The sequence below is a fragment of the Rhinolophus sinicus genome, linkage group LG11 (assembly GCF_036562045.2).
Source record: "Rhinolophus sinicus isolate RSC01 linkage group LG11, ASM3656204v1, whole genome shotgun sequence".
Lineage (NCBI taxonomy): Eukaryota > Metazoa > Chordata > Mammalia > Chiroptera > Rhinolophidae > Rhinolophus > Rhinolophus sinicus.
Window position 1 is genome coordinate 43365974 of NC_133760.1, and position 10537 is coordinate 43376510.

Here is a 10537-nt window from a genome sequence, read left to right on the forward strand (position 1 = left end):
TCCTGAGTCTTGTCCACTTGGCCATGCCAGAAGGCTCTTGTTACTTCCTAATGGATTGTGATCTTCTGGGTGAACTTTGCCTCTTGAAACAAGAGTCCCCTGTGTTACTCAGACCTCTGAGTGTTGACAGGCCTGGCGAGAAGCCGGAGGCTTTAACAACTCCATTTGCTTAACACGGCTGCATGTCAAATTCTATTACACTGCATCTCTGGGACAGGCCCAAGTTTTTGCATAGAGTTACGTGTTGGCGTGTCAAGTTCAGGTTTACCCTCGTTAACTACAGAAACGTTCTTAAAACTTTTCACACAATGAGAAATCTGTTTTAATCACATTAGACTCTTTAAGTAATTTTTCTTAAGTTAGGAATATTCTTTTTTGAAATGTAAACAATCACCTTTCTTCAATTGATGTATTTTGAGCAATATTTTCAGAATCGAAAACTGTTAAACTTCTATATAATAGAAGTGCGTAGTATCTGCAAAATATTCATCTTCTTGTCATCACTCTGAATTTTTAAGGTTATTGTCCATAACAGTATGTCGGTGTGTTGTTCCTCATTCAATCACCGGCTGTTTATTAAGCACCTACTATATGCTTAGCACCTGTTAGGTGCTGGGTACACGATCCCAGCCCTCCTAGAAATATTCTCTAGGGACTTCATGTACCTCCACAATCAAATCCCAAGCTTCTTAAGGGCAGAGATCATGTCCTGACTTCCTTTTTCAGCTTCTCAAAAAGTAAAATCTATGCAAGAAGTACTTAGCGGATGCTGACAGAATGAAAAAAAAATAAGATTAAACTTTGATTGCTTAACAAAATTGGCTTATCATGTGGGATTTGGAAATCTTTTTATGAAAGCTATGGGATGGGATATGATGTTTCTGTTCTTTTGTTTGCTGAAAGTCCTTTCAGCCCAGTTGCTGAGGCTAGTGAGGGTGGACGGCAGATACTAGAGACTGTTGAAAGCACTTGAGATGTGGGAAAAAGTATTTCTGTTTTCTATCGAGAGATAGAAAAGGGTCTTAGCAGCTTCTAGTTCGACCACTTCTCTAGATGTGAGAAATGAAGTTTAGTGAGAGGGCGGGACTTGCTCAAACTTGCCCAGAATCTCAGTGGCAGTGGCAATGCTGGGATTGAAATCCTGGCTTTGTTATTCTACGTTCTTTCCTTCATGTCTTGCTTTTTATTTAATACTGGTAATACTACTTACTATGCCTTGGCTGGAGTTTTTTAAGTTATAAGCAGCAGAACCTGGTTATGACCAATGTAAGCAAAAAAAGAAAGATATGGGTTGGTTCACAAAAATTAAAGACAGACTCAAAGAACCAGACCTCTGGAAAGACTGGCGTCAGAATTGCCCGTGGAGAGCAGGAACGAATGGGTAGCGCCTCCTGGAAGCCACTCTTAGAATGAACCAGCACCAAGAGTTTTCAGTCGTGTTAGTACATTCAAGACTCAAATTCCAGGGAGAGACCTCTGATTGGTTTGGCTTGGGTCACCTGCCTGCTCCTTCAGCAAGGGCACACGGGACACTTTGACAGTCCCAATAAGACTGCATCCATTGGGGGTTCCAAATCAAAACAAGACACTGTTATCAGAGGAGAGAGAATTGATGCAGGGTGGGCAAAACCTACAGAGCTCCAGCACACAGATGACTGTATTTGCTTCCGAAATCAAGTCTTATTAGTATGTAGGCATTGCCCTCTCCAAATATTTACTGCTCTGTTCATGCCTGTAATTCTGTCTCTGAACTGCATACTCCCAGGACCCTTCTCCGTTACAGGGAAGATGAAGATGTCTGAAGGGAGATCCCCCGTTACTCCTTCCCTCTACCTGAATGTTTACCCTCCTTGCAAGTTTCTTTCTCTTCTAAGACTATAACTATTCCCATAAACTCATAAACTCTAAGTCCTACCTATCCTCACACTTCCTTTGGGAACCTTGCTGCAAAAACTCCTTCCTTACCTACCCGGCAGCCCCATGACCCTGAGGTGTAGGTGGTGTCCGTCCTTCCCCCAGGGGAGGAGCACGACACCCTCAGCTCTCTCCTGAATTCCAGCGTGTATTTCCAGCATTGACCTAGGGATTTCTTTCTGGAGGGAGAGGGAATCTAGGGTTAACTGAGATCCCTAAGAGAAGCCAGAAGATGAGCATGGGACGAGCAGAGAGGAGAGCCAAGCAAGGAGGAACTGAAATTGCAAACTGCAGAAGGGAATGGGAGTGATGTTCTGTATCATGGAGAAAATAGCAGGGACTAGATTTGGGGCGTCTTGCAGAATCCTAACCAGATTGTGTGGATAATAAGCACGGTGTCTTTTGCCCTACGGTGATTTAATGGTGCCCCTCAGTGTCTGACGCCTCCACCTAGAAGACCCACCTTAAACTCGGCTCGACGAAATGTCACGTTCCCTAATTGCCCCACGCTTACATCAGAACTCATTCCATTTCTCATCATTGCTTGTCCAGCTATAATAAATGGGTCTTGTGCTCTTGTTTGGGAAAGCTCAGTGGGACCACCAAAGAAACAGGGCCGGGTAATTAAAAAGAATTGACCGTGGTCGACTCATTGAACTTTAATTCTGTTTTGAGTATCCACTCTTGAGTACCTTGACGCAAGTCCTTTCACCCTGACACACCCCACATGAACCACTTTCTCTTCAGTCGTGTGACTTAGCGACTGGGAGCCTCTAAACTTTTATTTCCCTCAGTCCTGACTTGGCATGTCAGCATAGTCATAGCCCCGACTTGCTTGAAGGAAAATTTGGAACGAAGCATCTAATCAGCAGGTGACTAATGACCTAGGTACTGGTATCTGTGGCTCCTTCCTAGAAAAATTGGGATTTACCAGATGTGACACTTTTAGTGGAACAACCATTATCACAATCACCCTGATTACAAATGTATTGATCAGAGGGTGTTTTGTTGTAAGTAACAGAGACCCACTACATTAGCTAGGTAACTGGTTTATTATAAAGATGCACAGGAGACTCCGAGAAACAAATAGCTAGGCTTCTTGGGAACAGCCAAGCCTTCAGGTGACTGTCGCTCTGTCTACTTTTTCTTTTCTGGTGGCAGCCTCTCTCTTTGCTGAAGAGCTTCATCAATCTCTTCATATCATCTCATACAGCAGCTCTTGTGTGGTTTGGGGCTGCTATAGCTCAGAGACCAGCCCCCTACTCTATCTGAATTTCCCATCTCCGCGTGAAATGCTTGCGTGAATACAGCTGATGGTTCTGATGTCCCAGGAATAATTAGCTGCTGCCAGAGGTCAGGGTCAGGTGGTACAACCATAGTCGAGTAGACCCTCCCTTTCTTCAAGGCAGGTGGTGGGGTCCTCCAAGGACAGGGGGCCTCCAAGGACAGGGTTGTGGTCAGGCCTGCTCTCCAATCATCTAGTGAAATCCTCCCTCATCAGAGGGTCCCGCTTTATCGCACATCTTGCCTCTAGTCACCAAGTACTGCACTCTTGTCTGAATTAATGGTTTTGACTCTGATGCACAAAGCCTGGAGTGGATGCCTCCATCGGGCCTGACACCCCTGGCCTTGTAGAGATGGAAGACGGCATCTCCAACCCAATGGGAAAGGCCCCTCAGGAAGTCTCTGTGAGGAATAGTATTGGAAACTGCTGAAGATCCATTGTGAAACCCGACAGCAAGATACTTAATATAGTTACTAGCTGTGCTAACTGATTTAATGAACAGGGAACGTAACAAATGAGTATGTTTACCAAGTTAACTTGTGAAAATGAATATCTGTAATTAAAGCGGCTCACAACTGACAGGCAAACAGGAAATTATTGTTATTATTATACACAAATCATCTTAAAATACCAGAAGTTAATAAATGGGGGGAAAAAACAAACCATGGCTAAAACTGCCTGCTAAATAAAAAATAATGACGAACACCTGTGGTCTTTTTATAGGACTCCAGTAGAGATTTTCTTTTTTTTTTTTTGAAGACCTAATTATGTTTTTGTAATGCTACCATTTCATTATTTCTGTGTAGCATTATTAAAAGAAAATGTCCATATTTTCTCTGTGTAAAAGGTCTGGCACGTCGATTCAGGCATGGGTTTTTCTTAATGCTACTCTGACAGTTCTAGCTACTTACTGGCAAAGAACATCAGCCTTGGCAAGGTTGGGCTTCTCTCGTTGGTAATACTGGAGCCTGGCCAGGGTGATGCAGACCCCTTCAGACAGACCCTGCCAGCCAGCAACTGAGGACAAATGTAGCTGAGTGGGTACAGGAGCCAGCTCTGCAATCAGGCTCCCTGCTCTTGAATCCCAGCTTTGTCCCTTCCTGGCTCTGGCAAGTTACCAAACTGCTCTATGCCTCAATTTTCCCATTTGTAACATGGGGAAAATCATGGCACACATCTCCTAGAATTATGATTTGAACTAATATGTGAAAAGAGCTTATCAGGCTTGGCACGTCGTAAGAGCCAATAACTGTTAGCTACTATTGTTACCTGCGAGGTACCATTCTCGGTGTGTCTTCATTAACCAAGTAGGTCCTAGGACGGTGGCACCTGGAGGCCCCAGCCATGTAGTCAGGGGCGAACAGCAACGCGTGCGGTCCAGATTGACAGAGTTCAGAGTATATTTTCTTTATAGTACTGAACACCATTTGACAGCACCTTGCTTGCCTGTTGTCCACTTCCTCTCACTAGAATGCAAGCTCAGAGGAAGGAGAATATTCCAAGTCTGACATACTGCATGATTCCAGGGACTGCTGTTCACATCAGATTATGCTTCTATGCCGCAGGGCGGCCATTCACACTAAATTCAGGGTGAATGGTAGCCCTGGAGTTGTGCAATACGGTGGCCTTGGATGTCCCAAAGGGGTTTCAAGTTAAATTCAAAATTGCCCTCATCCCCCCTTCTCAAACCTTCTTTTCACCATGATTCTCCTCTCTGTTGGTAATGGCATCAGGTGCCCCATCATCCCAAGTAGAGACCTTGGGAACTGACAGTTGGATGTAATAAGTGTCTCAATGTCCTTCTTCCTCTTTGGTCCCCTGGTGATCCTCTCCAGGTAGAAGCTGGAGGGCTCTATTAAACCTAAACCAGGTCACGTCGCTCCCTGCTTATGTCCTCCAATGGCTTCCCAATGCACACACTATAACATTCCAGCTCTAGCATGGCTTCAAAGGCCTTATCTTATGTCTGGTGATTGTACAGTTGCACTGATTTCCAAAGTGTGGTCCCTGCACTATTAGCATCCTTGGGAACTCATTAGAGATGCAATTTTGGGGCCCACACAAGATCCACTGAATAAGAAACTTCGGCGGTGAGGCCCTGCAATCTGTCTTTTAACAGTCCTTCTAGATTTTGATACTGCACTGGCTTCTTTCTGTTCCTCAGACACAGCAGACTGCCCTCTGCCTGAAATGCTCTTTTCCAGAGCTCCACGTGTTTCGTGAGACCAGCTCTGTTTCATTATGTGCATCTGTTCAAAAGCTCTTTCTTCATTCAGAAAGGCCGTTCCCAACTGCCCCGTCTAAGGTAACTACACTCCCCTTTGCTCCCACTGTTGCTTTCTTTACTTTACCATATGTCTAGGTTTTATTTTCTTTACATTAATAAGCACAATTTGAAATCATCTCCCTTGCCTGTTTACCTGCGTCTTCCCGCCAGAATGTTAGCTCTGTACAGATAGGCACCTTATCTGGTTTTGCTTACTGTTGTGTCCACAGAGCTTAGAAGAATGTCTGACACATAGTAGGTGCTCAATAAAAAGTTGTTGAGTGAATGGCTATCTGAACATTTTGATAGGCATGCGTGACAGATTGAGTTATTGACCTCAAATCTTCACCTATCCCTTATCCTACATCCTTTGTCATTTGTGTCTTTAGTTCTTTCCACTAGACAAAGAGTTTACTTCTGTGGAGCAGCTCCAAGCAGTACTTACCTGGATCAGATCTGGATCTAACATGCAATTTGGGGCTGAGCCCAGCCTAGACCAGTCAACTCTCAGCCAACCCGCAAACATGTGAGCAAGACAAAATTATTGTTTGAAGTCACAGAGTTTTGGGGTGGATGTTAATGCATTCTTGTTAATACTGTGTGTGTGTGTGTGTGTGTGTGTGTGTGTGTGTGTATTCTATATGTGTTAGATACCATTAGAATCCAGAAGAAGTGGTAATCAATCTTGTTTGCAGAACAAAGGTAAGAAAGGTTAAGAGGAAGTAATTACTGAGTAAGTCTTTTTGAAAACTAAATAAAAGATTCACTGGTAGATACGATGGGGGTGCGTATTTGCGCAAAAGGAATTAGATGAGCAAAACCCTTCATTAAAGTATGTGGAGCATCTTGGAAAGGACAACTAGACCACTGGGCAGAAAGTAGGTGGGAGAGTAACTTGAAATAAGTTTTAAAAAAATAGTGATTACACCTTACATTTGGGAAGAAAGCTTCAGCTTAATGAACATTTTGCATACATTCTCTTATTTAGTGCTCGTGGTATCCCTAAGCCAGTGCTCTGTAGAGTCTTAGAGAGCCTTGGTTAGAGTCCTAGCATTTGGCCTTGGGAAAGTAGCTTTGAACATCTCTCAGCCTCAGCTTTCTCATCCATCGAATGGTGTTGCTCTCAGGATTAGAAAAGATGAAGATGTAAGGGCCTGATGGGCAATAGGTGCTCAAAGTCTTTGTTCACCCTGCCCACCCCATTTTGACATCTGAACAAACGGAAGCTCTGTGTGTCACACTGTTAGGAGCTAGCAGCTTCGGGGTCACATGCCCATTTTAGGGGTCTCCCTCCGTACCATGGCTCATTTGGCAACAGCCAAGGGATGGGCTTAAACTTGGGGATAGACAGGTGGAAAGATGAAATAAACATCTTTTTGTTGTTTTTGGTTCCTCTTCAGCATGTTAAAATATATTAAATATTACATTATAGATTAATAGAAGCCCCCTGGACTGGGAGTCAGGAGGATTGATTATTTCTTTAAATTTAAACTGACATGGATTGTAAAATGTATCATCTATTTAATAAAAACTTATGGGAGCGAGGGAGATAAAATGCTGTTTAGGATCAAGAAATTAGATTTAATGGATCTTTTTCTAGAGATTAAACTCAACCTTGGCTAACATGATAGGAACCTAAAAGTAATGCTATGAGGAGCCTCCAGGGGACAGCTTTGGGGACAGATGGCTCTGTGGGCATGTTTTATGTCACCACTTGTCCTCTGTCCTGGAAAGTGGATGTAAATTCAGAGGAAAAAGGAGTTATGGAAAACACAAAATATTAGTTTTGCAATTAATCATGCTATATTATCTTTAATTAAGTACAAAGACTCTTCTAATCATGTCACGTAGAGATCATTTCACCCACTGCTCTGTTTGGCCGCCAGTCTCTTGTCTCTCTCTTCAACAATGGTGAGGCGGACACCCTTTCCACAGGGAAGATAAATCTATGGTTTGTTGCCTCTGCCAGTAACAAAAATGTTGGAGAGCCGAGTGGCAAAGCTGTAGCCATTGGCAGCTTTCACATGAACCACATCAAAAGAACCAGGGTGTCTGTCTCTCTGTTAGTGATTCTTCCCAGGTTGGCACCGCCGGTCACATGCACAGGTTGCCAGTGTCAAACCTGATGAAATCAGTAATTTCACCAGACTTCCAATCCACCTGTATGGCGCCGTTCACCTTCATGAGGGGACCAGGGTACGGGATGGTATGAGCATCAGGAGTCATCAAATGAGGAATTCCTTTTGTGCCCACAAAGATCTTTCTTACTTTGCACAACCTGTACTTGGCCTCCTCAGGTATAATACCTTGTTTCCCCGAAAATAAGACCTAGCCAGACCATCAGCTCTAATGCATCTTTTGGAGCAAAAGTTATTATTTAAAAGGTCTTATTTTAATATAAGACTGGGTATAATATAACATAATATAATATAATGTAATATAATACTGGGTCTTATATTAATTTTTGCTCCAAAAGACACGTTAGAGCTGATGGTCCAGCTAGCTCTTATTTTCGGGGAAACACGGTCTGATGAATAGCAAAGCGACCCTTGGTGTCGTAGATCAGACGGAAGTTCTCTCTGGTCTTGCTGCTGATGACATGCATCAAACTAGCAGGGAGGTCACATCAGTTTGGACCTCGCATCACTCTTAATAAGCGCCCGCATGCAATCTTCTTTACTTCGTCCCCTGCTAGGGCATCCTTCAGTCTGTTCCTTAGTAAGATGATGAGAGGAACACATTCCCTCAGCTGTGGGGACTGGTAGATGGAAGAGGAGCAAACACACCGGTCAGTTTATCCAGCATCCAGCGCTTTGGAGCCACTATACACTTCAGATGCTTCTTGGGACCATGAGCCATGGCTGCGCTGGGCACGGAGAGAGGCAGAAAATACAAAATCTCTTTTTAAGTTTAAAGAGTGGAGATGGAGGACACTTAAGGCAAGAAGGTTGGCCACTCTTGTGAAGCTTTCTTCTTTTTTTTAAGGAGGAGCCCATGTTTCCAAACCTCATCTCCTATGACTTTTTAAACGTCTGGGTCTGTTCCTGGTGCTCAGCTCAATTATATATAATGGTTGTCTAAGAGATATGTGTTGAAAATAGGGGTCTAGAAGTTAAAGATATTGATTCAGGCTGTTGAAGCAGTTGTTCAAAATAATTTTGTGTCTTATTAGAATGGATTATGGGAAGCTCACTTCTTATTAATTTCTGTCATACTCCTTAAGGCAAAGAATAAAAAAAAAGTCCAAGTGTTGTAAAAAAAAAAAAAAAAACGTGCACGTACCACTGGAGCCCTTATCCCTGAAGCAAAGGGTTAACTGGAAGCCGTTTCTTCATGTTCTATGATGCTCTTTGGCTTTTGCTCACACTGCACAAAGAAGACATTGAAGTTGGGATGGATAAAAGGCAAGAAGCAATCAGGAAATGGCAGGAGACAGTCCACTGAGAGCCGACCTTGGTGACTTTCAAGCAGCTCTTGCTCCTTAAATTAAAGGAGAAAATGAAGACATGGTTATAAATATAAGACAAAAGTCAATGACAGCGCAATGAAAATCTTACCATTGTGCTCATAGAGAGAGCCCCTTCGTGCCTGAGTTAAATACAATAAGGCAGTAGTGGATATCCTGGGTCAGATACTACTGTGTGAAAGTGTTTCTCCCCACAAAAACAGACTGTGCAGCAGAAGCAAGAAACCCACATTATACATGGAAAACGGACTGCTAAGAAGGGCAGGGGAGACCCTATTGGACCCCATAGCCTTGAACCTAAAAGAAATACAAGGGCACATTGGGTGAAAGAATTTTGAAGCCAGAGCTCTTGAGAGGCCATTTGCATTTATGGGAGCTGATGGAAGGGAGTACTCTTTGTCCCAGAACAATTGGAAAAGAATGTTCTAGAATTTTTGAGTCAGCACAAAGAGGAAGATATCGGTCATGTGACTGGGAAGGAATAAATATTCTTAGAAGGCAGCCACCAACATGGTGGTTAAAACCAAGGGTTTTGAAGTCAGACATAAGTTCCAACCTCTGCTCTGAAATTTAATATCTGTGTAAAACTGGAGTAGCTACTGAGATCACATAAACCACAGTTTCCTCTTTCTACAATGGGGATAGCAGTCCTTACCTTATAGAGTTTTGGCCAGATTAAATAAGATAATAAATAAAAGACAGCATGGCGATCACTCAGTACATGGAGCTGTCACTATGCCAGCTGTGTGAAATGGTAGAGGTGGCAAGAGATCAGACTGTCATTGGCGACATACCAGCTCCGGGTAATTTAGATTCTCAATCCTCTTCTGCTTGAAAAGGAAGCTTTCTTTCCTAATTTATTCTGACCTAAAGAATTATACCCTTTTATGTAGACAAAGTATTATTTAGAGATTTCCAATATGCCACTTTGGTTTTACTGTTTACATAAATGAAAAGTGGCTTCTGTAGATTTTCTTTTTGATATACTATGATCTGTCAACATTTAATAAAAAAAGACTTATTTTGGCCAAGACGGCCCGTTAATTCAGTCAAACAACGAACATGGCAGCTCAATTTTGTGGCAAGCACAGAGTTATGTGCTCTGCACCGACGGGGACTTGTTAAAATGGGGACAGGGGAGGTTGTGTCCTCTGTTACATGTAGACTGGTTCCTTAGGGCTTTGCGGATTCTCATCGATGGAAACTTTTTCTTGGTATGTCTGCTGGTAAGACTTCTGAAGAGCCAAAGCAATCCTGAGAAAAAAGAACAAGGCTGGAGGTATCACACTCCCTGACTTCAACTGACACTACAAAGTGACAATAATCAAAACAGCATGGTATGGGCAGAAAAACAGACACACAGACCAATGGAATAGAACTGAGAGCCCAGAAATAAACCCACATATACACGGACAGTTAATTTTCAACAAAGGAGCCAGAAAAATACAATGGAGAAAAGAAAGCCTCTGCAATGAATGGCGCTGGGAAAATTGGAAAGCCACGTGCAAAAGTTTGAAACTAGGCTGATGCCGGTGACCATATATCAAAATTAACTCAAAGTAGACCAAAGATCTAAACATAAGACCTGAAACAATAAATTGCAAAT

At 42.9% G+C, this 10537-nt stretch overlaps 1 pseudogene; it reads right to left on the bottom strand.

The window, feature by feature from the left end:
• Positions 1 to 7324: 7324 nt before the first annotated feature.
• On the bottom strand, positions 7325 to 8324 carry LOC109447703 (small ribosomal subunit protein eS4, X isoform; annotated as a pseudogene).
• Between the last annotated feature and the right edge of the window lie 2213 nt (positions 8325 to 10537).